We start from the raw sequence: 18798 nt of genomic DNA, 5'->3' as shown, positions 1-18798 counted from the left end.
TGGATCTTAAAATTGCGTTCGTCATAAATCCTATTACTAAAGTCCAAAGGATTGATATATGTATTTACATTTTTAACATTTATAATCAGTATGTATTGTGAACATTAAATTTGTGTTTTGTTCAACCACGAAATTTCAGAACTGGCATATTTCAAATTGCAGGGCACCTACATATTTATATATCAATAAATCTAAACTAAAATAAATCTCTCTTTTTTTTTATATAGAAAAATACTAATTTTGTCCTGATATCAATGAACTTTTAAAACGATTGTCAATACTCTACAGTGTATTGACATCATATTTAGATATAGTAGTACCACGTTTTTATTTCTATTTATAAAAATTACAAAGAATATTCAAGAATAAATCTTAACAAGTTATAGTTTCCTTCTCTGGGTCAGTTAGGAAACTACCTAACAGACCCAGAGAGGGGGGCAAGGATTGTTAATAATGTGGGCAACCAGTCCCATTGCTAGCGGTATGTCAGGACGACCTCCACGCAGTTCCCCGTGGAAACCATCGTGCTGAAATCCAGATGTATTCATCACGATGGGCTAACAGACCTGCCTTTTCATTATCCACCTATCATCCCTGGTGCCCCGCCATCGTATACCGTTAGCGCAGGTGGCGTTACCATTACATTATCATTAAAAAAAACAGACCCAGAGAATCGACAAAATAAATTTTACCTACTGTAACTAGGTACATGAATATAAATCATTTTCCACGTTATCGATGACAAAAAATGTTACCTGAAACAAAAATATATAAAATATTAATAATTAAAGAAATTCTACAAGCAATAATAATACAATACATAAATTGTAAACTCCCATTAAAAATAATCATTATTACAAATCAAACGTATGACAGTAATTTAATTAAGAAACATGAAAAATACCTATACGTGTGATAAGAAAACCGTACAAAAGATATATGAGTCGGAAATAGACTGTATACTTGAGTAAATCACGACTCAATACGTCACTCGATTTCCGATTTCGATACAATCGTATGCGCACGCGCACTCGCGCCGACAAGGACGAAATGAGCCGATATCGAGATTTATGATTTCAATTACGTGACGAAGGGTGATGAAGTGATAAGATACTGAGATAATTAATACAATACTTATACTTTTATCTCCATATCAACACACAAAGTAAGAAATCATGTAGTAAACTCACTAAAAATAGACATGTTCAAATTCTAAAAATAAATTGTTCATTATTATTTAATGACAAAATATACAGATGGCTCAGGACCATTCCTTATGGCAGGCTACGGGGGATGCCTATATTCATCAGTATGCAGCTAAGGGCTTAGATGATGATGATGATGATGATGATGACAATAATTTAAAGTAAAAAAAATATTTTCTCATGTTACAACATATAGTTCTTTTTAATCTTTATTTATTTAAAGAGTCCTTTTAGATGCATCAATCATCAGATGATATAGTGATAAAGATTAAAAATGGAGACAGTAAAAAAGTCGAATGCTTGGGTACCTCTGTCCAATTCGTGTTTCAACCGTAAAGCAGTTGTGTTTGCATGGCTGTGTTTCGGTTTGAAGAGTGGGATATGGCGTGAATTTACTGGGTACGGAGGAATAACACCTGAGTCCTCAGGAATGGCAACGCATGGGGGGTATCATGGGCGAAACAGTATACTCTGTTATGTCCATGGTACTGCTCATGTCTATAGGCGACGGTTACCACTTTCCATCAGGTGGGCCGTCAGCTTGTTTGCCATTCTAAGTTGTATAAAAAAAGGGGATATAGGAGATTAGATATTTGGTAAACATGACTAAAAACAAACAAAGATAGGTACATATATCAAGCATAAATAAGGATAAAAGGAGATATCGGTAGCGGTCACCTTAGATGGTCATAGATTTTAGACCTAATGAGGTGATGTACTGAAAAAAGACCAAGTTGAAAGGTAGTAACCAACGAGCTTGTATGAATAGATTTTATTCAAGACTTGTATGTATGTACATATATATGATTTTGTAGTTCAAAAATGCAAAAAACACCCGCTAAATGTATTATTATTATTTATTTATTTAACTCTTTATTGCACTATAAACAAAAATATACAATGACAAGTGAATAATTCAAATAAAATACAGTAACATAAATATAGATTGAAATATAGACATAAAGGTACAAAAGGCTAGCTAGAGCAATCTCTTACAGACAACCTTTATTATCTCATGTGTTATTATTGTTATATAACCAATTGCATTTTCATAATAACAATGAGTCTAAAAATACATTAAACCGTTCACAAAAACATAGCCGACTTTTTTCGACAGTCAAGTAAAATAATAAATTAATTCATACCTACAATTACTTCATAAAATTTCATGCGCGGCTTGGTCAAAGGGTCAAGTTACCATAAACCGAAATTCTATTTGAAATCGGATAACGAAACGTTTTGTGCTAGAATAGACAAATCAATGATTCTTTCCCATAACAAGACATAGTCCAGTGACTTTGAAAATGCTCTGTTTGTCTCAAATAATAAAGTTCAATTTTCTATGACAAAACGTGGTTACGCAGACATTGCGTACAGTGTGAACGGTCGATTAGAGCGACACCTCTATTTAAAGAAAAACGTGACAAAAATGGCGAAAATTGATACTATTTATAATTTATTGCCGATTGCAATAACAAAATGACCGCTATTCAAAAATGAAATACATTTATTGATGTTCACTTGAATAAATATCGTGGGTCATGCTGAATTTTATATCCGAGCTATCCGATTAATAACGATTTCGGCCTTATGGATAAAGGCTTTTGGATCAAGTCCAGTAGGAAATTAGTCGAGCAACTTCGCAGGTAAATACATGAATAAAATCGATATAAATTAATCTAAACTCATGATGATGATACATATTATAAAAAGCAATAAGTGATTCCTTGTTTGTAATGGATAAACTTAAAAAAAAAACACTTTTAAAAACTCTTTAATTACAATAAAGTTATTTGGCAATAATGCCGCCCGTTGTTGATCCTTTTTTCCACCTTTTTTGTCATCTCTTATCTGCGAGTAACAAGGCTATATTTTATTTATTAAAAAAACCGTGCGATGTCAATTATGATATAGTTTGAAATAGATTTCATTATTAACAATGTTTCAGTTTCTTCTCTGTTTTAAAAAGTAGATACATGTATACCAAATCTTGACTATTGCTTCCGCCGTTAAGGCGCCAAAAGGTAACAAACAAACTTACTTTACCATTTGTGATATTAATAATCATTTTCTAAATTATTATGTGTAGGAGTGCATGTGCGTGTGCGTGTGCGTGTGCGTGTCCGTGTGCGTGTGCGTGTGCGTGTGCATGTGCGTGTGCGTGTGCATGTGCGTGTGCGTGTGCGTGTGCGTGTGCGTGTGCGTGTGCGTGTGCGTGTGCGTGTGCGTGTGCGTGTGCGTGTGCGTGTGCGTGTGCGTGTGCGTGTGTGTGTGTGTATACTACGTTACTCTCTATCAATAAATGGCTGTGACCACATCAGGTATTATAGTCATTATTAAATCTTTACTAATATTATCATCATATCAGCCTTTAACTGTCCACTGCTGAACAAAATCTCTCTCTTGGGGGGTTTTGCCAGTAGTTGCCACGCTTGACAAGCGGGTTGGCAATCACAGTTTGGCTTTTAGATTAGTTTTAGGCTTATGGTAATGTTTTAAGAGGGACGCTGCTGCTCATGCCTCGCCCTCTCTTAGTCGATTATTACGGCACCCACAGGAAAGGAAGGGGCGGCCTATTCTATGCCGGGACCACATGGCAAACTAATATTATATTCTTATCCAAATGTTAAAGTGAGTTTGTTTGTTAGCTCTTAGCACCTTAACAACTTAAGCGATTACTATGAAATTTGATACATACATACTATAGGGGATGGAGAAGGGTATGGACTTTACCTTTTTGTACTTTTTATTCCGGTCTGTGAACATAAGCCGATCATGCGGACGACGTCACGGATAAAAGCTAATAAAGAAACTTGTCGGTCAATTTATCGACCGCTTTTAAGATCAATGACACCGCAGCGACACAATTGGATCTTGCTAACACAGATATCTTATGTCACTTATGTAAATTTAATATTATAATTTCATTGAAAAAAAAATGTATGCCGAGAATGATTTATTATATTGACTTAGCACATAAACTTATACAAACTGGATAAACAGACACGACTGTAACAAAACGAGTATAAATACACATTGTGTATTATTGTATTGTTAAAAGTTTCGTAAGTACAAATTATATTTTAATGTAATAACTACCGGTTTAACTTATATGTAATTAGGTCGAGAACCTCGACTAGTTTCGGAACCATTCGTGACCCTTCTTCGTAAGCTGCTGGCGCGAGCGCGAGCCTGACTCACACACAGCCGCTCACGATTAAGAGTCACGAGTGGTCCCAAAACTAGTCGTAAGTTAATAAGACCTAATTACATGTAAATTAAACCGGTAGTTATTTTATTAAAATACATATATTGTGTACTAGTAGTATCGCGCAGCTTCACTCGCGTAAATCAGCATATAAAGTATCCTATATTCTTTTTATAGCATTTTATATGTGATTTTTTACATTGATATAATTTTTTTTATTTATGCACCGATTGAAATAGAACAAACATTAAATGTTAAGTGGAGCACATTGTAACGCTTTAGTGAAAACCACATTCAAATCGGTTAAACCCTTTCTGAGATTAGCGTGCACAAACGTACAAACAAACAGACATAAAGTTTTTTAAAAAGGTGAAAATGGAATGGTAATCCCACCCCGCTCGCGCTGTCGGTATATGCTAGCGGGGCACCACTGGTGCCGCACCAATGAGAGGTGACAGATGAGGATGAAGAATTCCACGAGAATTAACTATGATGGTTTCAGATGGTTTCCAAATTACTTAATATCTTTTAAAAGATTTTAAGATCCACAAATACAGGGTTAGCATTAGAAATATTTTCAAAGAAATCTAGACTAACTTATTGGAAAATAAAAACTAAGCGGCACATCACTATAAACATGGTTATCCTTAACATTTAAACAGCCATTACACTCATATCCTTCGGATCTATATCTAACAAACTATTAATTATATTTCTGTAATTACGTAAAAAATATAACACAATTTTATTTGCGGCGAGAACCTTCAGATTTGATCTTGGACTGGATTAGAAACTTTTGTCATTCTATGGTCGCGTCACGTGACAAATTGCAATTTGACAAAACAATACATTATTCATTAAAGAGACAAAACGCGCTTTCACCCTTAACACGATTGCGATAGAGTTGAAAATCTGTTTGATTAGTCACGCGGATGAAGGAGTATGTGTTAAACTTAATTGTCAAAGCGTGCATTTGAGTAGTTTTTAGTACGTTTTATTATGTAATCAAGAACGCGGTCACTAAACATGTGAGTAGAAACTACGCACGAGAAACGTATTCAAAAATATTTCTTTAAATATATTCACAATAAGATTGAGCATATGACACCCCTAGTGTTTTGGCGTTTACACGCTAAAATAAGCTTGCCTTCGAGTAAAGGCTCACCGTGTGCAAAGTACAAAAAAATCTAAATTAGGCCACGGAATGGAGATTCTTAGTGGCCAAAATTTCTATTATCATAGCAATACTATTAAATTTATAATTTTCTCGACATACGTTCAAGTATATATTACCTATTTTAGTCATGTGCTTGTTTGTGATGTTTCCTCCCATGAACACTCAGGTTGTGGAATGAGCTCCCTGCCGATATTTTCCCAAGAGACTACAGCATGGGGTTCTTCAAAAGGGGGGTACAGAGGTTTCTTCAGGGTCAGCATTGCCTCTGGTATTGCAGGTGTCCATAGGCTACGGTAACCACTTACCATCAGGTGGGCCGTATACTTGTTTGCCACTTCAGTGGTATAAAAAAAAATGTGCATAAATACAGAATTTTATTCTGTGATATAGGCGTTAATTTTTTATCTATAGATAAGAAATAATGAAACAAAGTATCATATAAGATATTGTTAATAAATTTTAAAATTTCTAGACAATTTTGTATACTATTTACACATAATAGTGCGAGGCGAAACGCTGCGAACTAAATCACTATACGCGACCTAAAGAAGACTTCCGGATGTAGTCGAAACAATTATCAGAAACAAGTAACTTCATAAACTTCCTGTTAAAATGTCCATAATAAATTTTTGTTGAAGTAATTTCTTTTAAAAAATAAAAAGTAATTCGTTGTAAAGACGAAAAAGTATCGTTGTGTAAGATGGAATTGTCAATATGGAGTTAGCGACTCGATTTTTTTTTTATTAATTTGGCTCCCCCTGGAAGGAGCCAGTATTTGCCCGGATATCAAGTTCCAGGTTATAATTCTAGTGCGCTTGGTAAATTCTTTATATATTATTATTATTATTAGCGACTCGTTGCTAGCAATACACAATGTCAATTTCCACGCGATCCCTATGATAACCATCGTGGTTAATCCCTGGTGAATTCGTCATGATGGGCCAACTGATCTGATGTCACCCTCACCTGTCATCATTCACTGACGTCGCGCCAAGTTAAACTGATAACACAGGTGAAGTCACCTTTCTCTTATTACCAATTATAGAAAAACTAGTAGTGGTATTAGAAATATTTTGTAATATTATTTATTTAGACTGTACTTTATGTATTTAGAGATCTACCTATCTATTCGTGTAAAGCCGGGGCGGGTTACTAGTTAATTGTAAACTGCGAACAAGACCACTGACTTGCATTGCATATAATCATTGTAAACTGAATTATGTCTGACAAGCGTTGACCGCAAGCGGATATTTCAACAGAAATAAATCTAATGTCCATTATCTCTTACCAGCTTGAGGCGAAGAAACTCATTTGTCTTACAACAATTTGGTCAAGATGAAATTAATCATTCGACTTTCAGGCTACCATTTGTTTTAGGGTTTCGTGTCAAAAAGATAAAATCCCTTTTGAAGTGAACGGAGAATCGTAAATTTTACTTCGCAACTAATAATCTTTTGCCCCCATTGGCGTACTTAAGATTGTTTTCCCGGGGCCGTTGGCCCCTTAAAATGGGCATATTATCTACTCTTATGGTAGACATGTCCGCTTGACATCCTACGGTGGGCTCCTATAACGCGTTTGTTTACATTTTCATAAGGATTTATTGTAACAGACTGTTATGATCATCATCATCATCATATTAGCCATTATCTGTCCACTGTTGAACATAGGTTTCGTCCATAAACTGCCATAAGGAACGCTTCTGAGCCACATGGATACAGATCCACAAGAAATAAACTGCTACAGGTATATTACGAGATACATTACCGCAAGCTCAATTTTTCACACCTTGTAATATACAAACATTAAAATGTCTATACGGACCATCTAATTATCGCTAATGCGTACAATTATCGGACCGCAGCCGTGGGACAAATGGCTGTCATGACAGCGCCTTTCGACTGCGACCTCACCACAAGGGCGCGCTGTGGAGCGCAACGAGGTAATAGTTCTAGGGTTTGCGGGTCAGGGTTCGAAGCCGTGCCTGAAAATTCTTTGGCTTTTTTATAATACTTTGAATGGCAAAGAAGCTGACGGCTCGACTGATGGAAAATAGTAAATTTCGCCTATAGATATAAGCATCACAGAGTGCATTATAATGCACAAGGACTTCTAATGCGTTGCCATTCCTAAGAACTATATTGTCATGCCTCCTCTCTTCTTATTTGAGAGACTAGATGGAGACATTGTATAAAAATCATCTGCTGGAGTACCTCTATTACACTCGTGTTTCTGCTGTTAAGGAGCTTTTTTTTATACAACTTAGAATGGCAAACAAGCTGACGGCCCACCTGATGGAAAGTGGAAAGTCAACTATAGACATGAGCAGTACCATGGACATAACAGACTATACTGTTTCGCCCATGATACCCCCATGCGTTGCCATTCCTGAGGGCTCAGATGTTATTCCTCTGTACCCAGTAAATTCACGCCATATCCTACCCTTCAAACCGAAACACAGCCATGCAAACACAACTGCTTTACGGTTGAAACACGAATGGGACAGAGGTACCCAAGCAAACGACTTTTGTACAAAGCCTCCCTATGCTTGAATAGCTGTATTTTAGGCACCATCATATCAATCATTGACTGTCCACTGTTAAACATAGACTCTCCCTTTGAGGGGGTTTTGTTAGTAGTTGTCAATATTTGCAAACGGGTTGGCAACTGCAATTAAGCTTTTAATGGTATTTCAAAAGGGACATTGCCACCCACCCCTCTACCATTAAGTTCCCTTAGTTGCGTCTAATGACACCCACGGGAAAGGAAGGGATGACCTATTTTATGCCAGACTACACGGCAATTAATTTATTTCTATATTCAGATATTAATTAAAGTATTTAATAAAGATAAGCATTTTAAATTTTTTATATTAATATTCCTCAAAATTATGTAACGTTTTTATTTAAGTTAACCTTAACAATTTAGTCTCTCCCACATTTCTCTTTTCTCTTTTCATTTAAGAGTTTTCTCTTGTCGGTGCAACTAATTCATACATCTTCTTCCAGCCAGCTCTATCCCAGGCCATATCCTTGACCTCCCTATACAACATAACACATAGTGTTTCTTTTATCTGTCCCATGTAGTTATTCCTCAGTCTTCCTCTTCATCTTTTGCCCTCTATTTTTTCCTTCTACTATGCTCTTAAAAAAATCGTCATGTCGTATAAGGTGGCCCAGCATTTTGCCTCTTCTATTCTCTATTATTTTAATTAATGTTCTTTTCTCTTTCACTCTCCCACATACTGAGTAATAAATTTACATTATAGTAAACCTATCCACGCATACAAGTTTAAGAATAATGACTTGTTCTTTTTAAATTTAATCTAGTTGACATAAAGAAAAAAGCTTTTAATAAGTCGATTATAAGGTTTGGAATCGAATCGAATATAAGGTTTGGATATGAACAAAATATGAATCTATATTATTTGATACAGTAATAAGTCCTTGTTACATAAACATTAAATAAATAGTAGGTAGCTGTTGATGGGCGCGGTTTATTAATTATCATTTGTTTACATAATGTAATTGATACGATCAGTTCCAATGGTGTTATTAAATAATTATTTCTATATTTAACCTAATTAATAGTTTGTTGTATTGATTTAATAATAAATTAAGAACATTCAGCGGCCGATAAATAAATAAATTACATATGTTTTTCGTTTCCTTAAAAACCGTACTTCCGTAGTGTTTATGTTTATACAACAATATTCCACGGATTCGTTCCTGTGAGCATTCTTTCCTTCTTGTAATTATAAAATTCAAATAATTTTTTAAACACATTTTTTGTATACCATCTTCTCGTGTATACAAACTTTTTTAACGATTGGTCGAATCATTGCAACGCCAAGAGGTAAATAAGAAAGTCACTTTCACAATTATAATATTAGTAAGGATTCTTCTCCGTATAATTTAATATAAATAATAACAGCGTGAAAACATAGTCTGTCTCTTTTTAATATTTATAATATAATAAGAGACAAATAGAAAAACAAATAGGTAGACTGTAAGAGATCCCTCTATGGGATATCTATGTGTCCAATGTAAATTATGTACATTAAATATTTTTACAATACAATACAATTTGATCGGTAGCACACCTGCAATGCCTATGGTGTTACGGGTGCTCATGGGCTGCGGTAGTCACTTACCATCAAATGAGCCGCATGTTCGTTTGCCCCCTTTATTATTATTATATATATATATATATATATATATATATACAATAAAAGAAGATCTTGAAATTATATCCTAAACAACCTATTCGGTTAGCGTGAGAAATTTAGTACTTTAATTAGTGCTTATTATACCCGTCAACAAATTATATATGTCTATATGTCCATATTATGTATGTCTGTTACGTACACAAATGAATTTATTTCAACAGCTTACTAACACCACCTCATATTAAGTTAAACTGACCTAGTCGTTTGCGAAAATGTATGAATATTCAAAAGCACGGTAACATTGCATTCCAGTGTTACAACTTGGATGTATGCTGTTTGCATGGATTAGTAAATTTTTATAGTTAAGCATAAACCCTTGACTGAGAAATTAAATGACGAAACTCAGCGCTTTCTAATTACATTAATAAGGTTTGTTATTATACGTTGTTTAGTTTGAAATAGGATAATATAAAATAATAGTCAAATCTGTTAAAACATACTGAAATGGTTACCAATCTTGTAGAGAACGCCATTTGCACAATTTTAGTTTGGCAATAAAAAAATCAATAAATAAAAAGGCGATAGTCTTGCTATTACAAATTGAAATTATTGTTAAACACCTGGCGGGACAATTTAATTGTATGGTATTATATTAGATAATTGAATAACAATTAGATTGAATTGGAATAAAACATTTATTGATTTCGTATTTTAATTTATACTACTGCAATAGTATATTACAAAGTATCCAGTTATTTCGATATATACGCTTACGATATATATACGCCTAATATATAGTAGATATTAAAATGTTATCAGTAACGTAGTGACGCATAGTATTTTTATTTTTAGTAAGATTTATTAAACAATATAGTAAATATATGTACGTAGTTACCAAACTCTTATTCTAATAAAAACAAATTATCCTAAAGTATATTCAAATATCTGTAAAAGCTTAACTACAGTTGCTATCACACCTGCCAAGCGTAGCAACTACTAGCAAAACTTTCTTTATGAGGAATGTTCAGCAGTAGACAGTTAATGGCTGAAATAATAATAACGTATATTACAAACATGAAAAATATGTTTATTTCTGTTACTGCTTGAAATCTTAACAGCTTAATTAATATCAAAGTCTTAAAAGATGAGAGACTGTCTTGGATAACAGTCAAAATATCAAAGTTTTAAAAAACTAAACTCAGTTTATTTCGTCTAAAATAAGTTATTACAAAAATAAAATGTTTAGAAACTTTGATATTCTAATATACTTTCGTCTTTTGACATTTAGATATTTTAAGATATAGATTTTTTCGAGACGTATTTTGCGATTTATGTATACTGAAAGTAAATGAAACAAATGATATACGAATAAAATATAATATACAGCACATGCGTTGTATTTGGGATGAAGAAGGACATAGGCTGTTTTTTATCCCAGTCACGTGAAAGAAGTCGTGGGTGCAACACATTAATATATATAAGGTATGTAGGTATTTAATTGGCATTTCGAATTGGTTCATTCTATAACCACCTATCAACAAATACAATTCAAACAAACACCTGTGACATATATTTATGATGTTGTTTATAACAAGTGATGGGATCTGAATACTGATGACATGTTTTATTTTGTAACGACCAATTTCCCATGAAAGATTAATAGCATTAATAGAATAATTGGTTCATAAACTATAAATAAGGTAAAATTTATCTTTTAATTTAAAGTCTATCAATATGTTTTGTAGCAATGGGAAGATATTTGGATATTTGTTGTTTAAATTGTTGAAAGAATATGGTTTTTACGACACAGGTGGTAAACGAGCATGCGGCTCTTCTGATGTCAAGTGACTACCGCCGTATAATTTCCCGCAACACCAGGGACATTGCAGGTGTGCCACAGCCTTTTAAAAAAGAAAATGCTCTCTTCTTGAAGGTTACGATGTCATATCGGTTTAAAAATACTGCTGCTGGAAGTTGATTCCAAAGAGTGGTTGTGCATGGAAGAAAATGCCTTAAAAACGTATGGTGGAGGACCGTCACTCATGAAAATTTTTTTTTTTTTTTTTTTTTTTTTTTTTTTTTTTTTTTTTTTTTTTTTTTTTTTATACAACATAGAATGGCAAACAAGCTGACGGCCCACCTGATGGAAAGTGGTAACCGTCGCCTATAGACATGAGCTGTACCATGGACATAACAGAGTATACTGTTTCGCCCATGATACCCCCCATGCGTTGCCATTCCTGAGGACTCAGGTGTTATTCCTCTGTACCCAGTAAATTCACGCCATATCCCACCCTTCAAACCGAAACACAGCCATGCAAACATTACTGCTTCACGGTTGAAATACGAATGGGACAGAGGTACCCAAGCAATCGACTTTTGTACAAAGTCTCCCTCTGGTAAATGGTTGAGATGGAACTTTAGTTAGTGGCGGGTTGTACGGTGGGGAAAATCAACAAAAGCTTCAATTCGAACAATTCCTCAGAGGACTTTCTATAGTACATTCGGTGAAGAAGCACGAAGATGCAACATTTTCAAAACAAGCTTCAGTGGGTCGAGTCGGATAGTATGGCGCTGATCATCAATAATTCGAGTCACCCGACTTTGAATAAAATTTTAAATAAATATATAATAAATAACTCCCAAACAACAATATATCTTTCAAATGTTAACAATTTTGCCAATGAAATTCATTAACTGTAATAGTTGCCTGTTTTCAATGTTCTCGTATGTTGATGATTTCATAATACCTATTTCTATTTGTCGTGTCATAATTTCTATTTGTCTGTCGGTCTCTTGCGATAGAGGATTCGATGTTTCATGCCAACCTTCATCAATTTGCACATGTACAATAAATATCATAATCACAATTCTTCGAATTGTGACGCACCCATATTACCATCGATAATTTTAAGGTGCATATAGACTGGGTACATGGTAATGTAACGTAACACATATTTTAATACATTACATAAAACATTCCCACACTGCAATATTCATCATACTAATGGTCAATGTATTCTTGTACCAATATTACTTACTGACCTTTTTAAATAGATTTAAATTAAAATAATAAAAAACATCAAATTAATTTAAATAATCTGACCCTATATATGTAATATAGTCGTGTTCTCGTAGGATACCACAAAATAAAGTCTTAACAGAATTCACGCACAGAACTATTATATAGTATTGAGTAATATTAAAAGAATACTCTGATTGTTTAACGACAAGATCGCTTTTTATATCATTTCTTATTAAAAAAATTACTGTATTTATAATTATTGTAAATAGTGCAATGAAATATAAATAAATAAACAACGTAGAAGAACGTACAAAATTGTTTAGTAACAAAAGCGAGCTGTAAAGGATATTTTAATAGGTACTATTTGTGAATAAAGGCTTACAGGCTAATTCATATTATTGAATAAATATCGTATAATATAATGCAATTCAGAAATATCTTATTTTAGAAATATATTAATAATATCATGATGCTCGTGTAATGTAACAAACATGTTACATTACACGAGCATCATGACTCCCGGTCAGTACGCACCTTTATATATGAGTGCCGTTAACGAATAAGCATTCTTAAATTAAATTCTTTGATACTACTATTTTACCATTAAACTTACTTAAAGAAAATTTGCTTCTATCATAACAAAACCTAGCATTATTTAACATTCCACAGGTTATTGACCTTTCCTTCTATGTACTATTTTATAATACTTAGCCTAGTTGCATTTTATTTGAATTTGATTAGGCAAATCTTGTAGTTTATGTGATTGATCATTCCTTAAAACGGTTTAACGGTAAGGTCAACATAATGTGAACAGTAATTGTAAGACTGTATTAACTGTTACTGACAGCATAGATAAAGTAGTGTTTAAATTGAAAATCAGTAAATCAAATTTGTTTATAGTATAAGAACAAAGTTTTATAATTAGAAAATAATATTTTATACTAGCTTTTACCACCGACTTTGTTCGCATAACTGAGATATATTTACCGAACGGGTTAAAAAGTAGTCATTCTTCCTTCTCCATCCCATATAATATGTGCTTCCCAAATTATAGTGATTTGTTAAGCCATTAAGGCACTAAGAGGTAACAAACAAACATACTCACTTTTATATTTATAAATTATAAATTTTAATGTAAGGATTTAAGTAAAGGTATCTATAATACTTAAATATACAATATTGATTAGTGGTGATTAAAAACATTTAATTCATGTATAGAAATGTCATGTGAGCTGTATAGGTCTTGGCATAGAATAGGCCACCCCTTCCTTTCCCATGGGTGTCGTAAGAGGCGACTAAGGGAGCTTCTGGTGGAGGGATGGGAAGTAACGTCCCTCTTAAAAGATCACCAAATCCCAAACAGCGGTTGCCAACCACGCCCATCCCTCGATCCTTAAATTGCCTCTTACAACATCTACGCGAAAGGAAGGGGAACAACTAAATCAAACGCAATTAATTGAAAAAATATGCAATACTAAGAAATAACGGCAGTTTGACGTATAAAATCGGTACTCAAAATTTATTTAAATTAATTCAAAAGTTAAAGAACACACGCACGTGAATTCCTTCCCGGAGCATCTTTCTCTTTAGTGTTCCGCACACAAAACTGTAGACACAAAATAGATTCATGGGTTCACTTCAAGTTTTGTGAAATGTAACGTTAAGAAAATGTCGAAAAAACAATCATAAATAATAATTAGATAATACAGAGCAGATAAATTAACAGAAATTAATATAATTAAGTAGATTTTATATTAAGATTGAAAAAAAATAACAAATTTTATATAGAACTAACATGGCAACATCGTGTTTCAACCGTGATGCAGTTGTGTTCTCATGGATGTTTTTCGGTTTGAAGGCACATATGGCAGTGAATTTACAGGGTACAGAGGAATAACACCTGAGTTTTCAGGAATCGCAACGCATGGGGGTATCATAGGCGAAATGTTCTCATACTCTGTAATGTTCATGGTACTGCTCATGTCTATGGTATAGGCGACGGTTACCACTTTCCATCAGGTGGGTGGTCAATTGTGTAAAAAAATGGCAGAAAATGATATTGATTATTTTTTGTGCATGCATTACATTTTTATGCAACTTAGAATGTCAAACAAGCTGGAGTCCCACCTGATGGAAAGTGATAACCGTCGTCTATAGCCAAATAAACTAAATTATTTAAATAATTAATATTAATATTAAATTATATAAAAAATATAAAAAGAAATTAAATTAGGTTCATTATAATTAGTTAAGATATCGCGTACCGGGTTTGTATGTATACAAAAAATATAGATGAGAACTAAGGCCGTTTTTTTATTGCATAATTCCGTATCAATATTCTATGTATGTATACATTTATTTTTACGCATTTAAAAGTTTGTTAAGTTATACATTGAGAACTTCCTTCTTTTTAAAATAACATTAAAAAATCAAGTACGAGATAATTACTTATAACAATTATAAAATACAATAAATTTATTTTTAACATAAATTTTAATTATTAAAGCTGTCAGTATCAATTTAAGAAAATTTAAATAATAAGATGAACATCATACAGTTTGAACATCTGGTTTTTACCACAGCACCGCCCATTAATATTAAACTGATTTAATGTACAATTACGCATTAAAACCGCAAAGTGACAGCCCTTAATGATGGTAATAAATAAAACATTTCTCCGAAATTTCATGATACCCTATTATACTTCGCATTAGTCGGACAAAGACCTTTGTGATTTGAATAAAGGCGTATCTGTACCATTTCAATATTACATCACTAACGGTAACCCATGACATAACTTGTGTAAATTAGAATAAGGTTATATATATGTTAAATTAGGATTTAGTCTATTTGTGTTTCATATTTCATTGAAATCCGTTCAGCTGTTTAAGTATAATTGAGTAACAAACATCCTGCAATCACATTATAAACAAACAAACAATGCTTGAACCTAAATAAACACGTATAGTGCGGTTTCAAAGGAATTGTCTCCCGCGAAAGCTCAAGCTGTGGAATGAGCCCCTGCCGAGGTTTTCACTAGAGTTTGGGTTTTTCAAAAACAGGTTAAGGTTTCGGCAATGCACACGTGACACCCCTAGTGTTATAGGTATTCTCAGACTATATATATAGTAACCGTTTACCATCAAACAGGTTGTATGCTTGTTTGTCACCTCAGTGGTATAAAAAAAAACAAACATTATACAAACTTGCACAGTCATAATATTAGTATGATTATTAATATTTTTATGCCCATAATAACCGTTATGCATATGAAGTTCTATTAAATCACCAATTACCAGAGGAAGACTTTGCACAAAAGTCGATTGCTTGGGTACCTCTGTCCCATTGGTGTTTCTACCGTGAAGCAGTTGTGTTTGCATGGCTGTGTTTCGGTTTGAAGGGTGGGATATGGCGTGAATTTACTAGGTACAGAGGAATAACACCTGAGTCCTCAGGAATGGCAACGCATGGGGAGTATCATGGGCGAAACAGTATACTCTGTTATGTCCATGGTACTGCTCATGTCTATAGGCGACAGTTACCACTATCCATCAGGTGGGCCATCAGCTTGTTTGCCATTCTAAGTTGTATAAAAAAATCATCATAAAAAGCCCTGTTAACGGTGTTTTCTATTGTCGGAAAGATTAACTACCAACGAAATCTTTGCCTTGTTAAAACTAGATTATTTACGAAATTTGATGTTTAAATCAACCACTAAGCCACAAGGCTCTCGCTAATTTCAAGGCAATAGAACATTTTAAATGTTACGTGAGTGACATACAGCATGCATACAGATTTTTTAGAAAGAACATTCTTTTCACTTCAGAACGACGTAAACAAAGGTAACTGTAATATAAACGTATTACGTGTGTTTTTTGTAATTGTTATCCGGTAAGTCACGTCAGAATTGTTTTATGGGACGATAATGTAATGACTAGCCTGCGCTATCAGTATACACTGGCGGAGCACCAGCGAGGGATGATAGGTAAGAATGAGATCAGTCAGCCCTGGAAAACATCGTGGTTAATTATTGTCAAATTCGTCATGATGAGTCATTTAGTCTTCATTCATCTTGACCTTTTATCTGTCACTGGTGATTTTATTGACTTTTGTACAAAGCCTCCCTCTGGTACAGTTACAAGTACTGAGGGTCGTTATGAAAAATGAATAAAGAATATAAAACCGCCAGAGATGCTTAGGAGAATTAAAGATATTGTTCATGTTTATAGACGACTCGGTTTCACATTCACAATTGCATAAGAAGAGATAGGTATAAAATATTTATGGGATATCATAAAGGGACTAAGATACAATGCTTAAGGGTTTATTCTTATTCATATTATAGCCTCTCACAGATGTATGAATTTGATTTACCCAGATCTAACTAATGATATTCGCAGTGCAACACATACACCTACTTCAATGTCGCGCTTTCATTGGGTCCCATTGTATGTTAATGGTCCTAACGCCGTTGGGTCTATGAAACTTTAGTTCACCTTCAACGATGACACGAAAACTTTAAAATAAGTATTTATCATTCATCACATCGTTTGAAAAAAGACACCTGCTTGTGAGTCCTCAAGGAGGAGAGGACCTATTGGTTCAATTAATATTAGCATATTTAAGATTTAAGATTATCTGGGAGGAAACTGGTCCCATAACATTTTTATGTAGTAACAGTGACTGTGTAGGCAGCGGGAAAAAATAGCTGGAGTAGGCATATCTAACCAGGCCGTCACGTAAACATGCCTCAGTCATTTCCCGTGTGGTTTTTCTTTTTTTTTATACATTAATACACATATGAAATAAAAATAATGAATTTTCATGTCTTTGATATTTTGAACGTCATTCTTTTCAAGAATCGATTCGAGACGCCTCAATTCATATCGATTCAAAAGATAAAATTTTTGGTCCATAGTTGGGAACCCGAAGCAAAGTAGATGTGTTCAAAGATTTTTAAACTTCTCTCTAGGGTAATATATCGTTTGTTGAATCAACACAGGTCAGTATTTTTATGTACCTACGTACTTCTCTATGTAAATACAAGTAATTACCCACAACAACGTCCCAGTGATCGGAATAGTTTAATTGCCCGAGATAAAATTAAACTTATGTCCTTCTCTATCCCAAACACTACATGAATACTAAATAGTGTAGTCAATATTGTAATTTCTCCGTATCACCAACACCTTAATTATTTATTTAATGACATAGTACATGGATTACACAATAGGATGTAACGTTACCTTTCAAGTTATCTGAACGCGTCAATATACATTACTTTCCAGTTCTAAAACACATTGAAATGTTAATTCTATGCTTCTCTCATTACAATGCATAAAGGGAGCCCGCCCGCGCGAGATGAATAATAAATTGTTGAATTTCAACCAGTCGTAGTTCAGTAACCTTAACTTTTAAAATGTTTAGTTTAGTTTAAAGTTAAACTATGTGTCGATGTCTAAATATTACATGCAAAGTCAGAGTCATTGTTTAGATGGTTAACTGTACAGGCACACCAACAACCACAGAGTCTGGAATGCCACTTATTTTTCTTTTATTTGGTTGTACTAATTGCATGAAATGCTATAAAGGCCGAATGGTCCCAATATAAAATATATCACACCTTTCTTTTTGGTGGGTGTCGTAAGAGGTGTCTAAGAGAACTTACTGGTAAAGGAATAGGCAGCTGCATCCCTCTTATAACACCAAAGCCTAACAACAGTTGCCAACCTACCTGCCAGGTGTGGCAACTACTAGCTAAACCTCCTTAAAAGAGGAAAGAGCTATACTCAGCAGTAGACAGTTAATGGTTTTATATGATGACTATGATGAAATGACATACATGTACATGTGTGTATGTAGGTTGTCCAAAAAATATTTTTTTAATTTCTATTTTATATTGGACTGTGTTATATTTTGTATGAACCGTGAATATAAATTATTAATAATATGAGGAACAAGATGCTGAATGATTCTCTTGCCATAAGTATTAGATGCCCTAATTGTTATTAGGTT

At 33.8% G+C, this 18798-nt stretch overlaps 1 protein-coding gene across 6 annotated transcripts in view; it reads right to left on the bottom strand.

Annotated features, from left to right (window-relative positions):
• Positions 1 to 18798, bottom strand: part of LOC113511047 (A disintegrin and metalloproteinase with thrombospondin motifs 16) — a 206258-nt gene that overhangs the window by 92113 nt on the left and 95347 nt on the right. Inside the window, exons 1-2 of one of the 6 annotated variants that reach the window (XM_031912226.2) lie at positions 905 to 1010; positions 693 to 755 (exon numbers count right to left, since the gene is read on the bottom strand). The exons of 4 other annotated variants lie outside the window; for them this stretch is intronic. The gene's annotated coding sequence lies outside the window, so the exon portion shown is untranslated. Of the gene's footprint in view, positions 1 to 692; positions 756 to 904; positions 1026 to 18798 lie in introns of those variants that run through there. One more of the 6 variants, XM_031912227.2, reaches the window with a different exon arrangement.

Source organism: Galleria mellonella, unplaced genomic scaffold (assembly GCF_026898425.1).
Source record: "Galleria mellonella isolate WM207_F2 unplaced genomic scaffold, CSIRO_AGI_GalMel_v1 utg133, whole genome shotgun sequence".
Classification (NCBI taxonomy): domain Eukaryota; kingdom Metazoa; phylum Arthropoda; class Insecta; order Lepidoptera; family Pyralidae; genus Galleria; species Galleria mellonella.
This window is presented reverse-complemented; position numbering and strand designations above follow the sequence as displayed.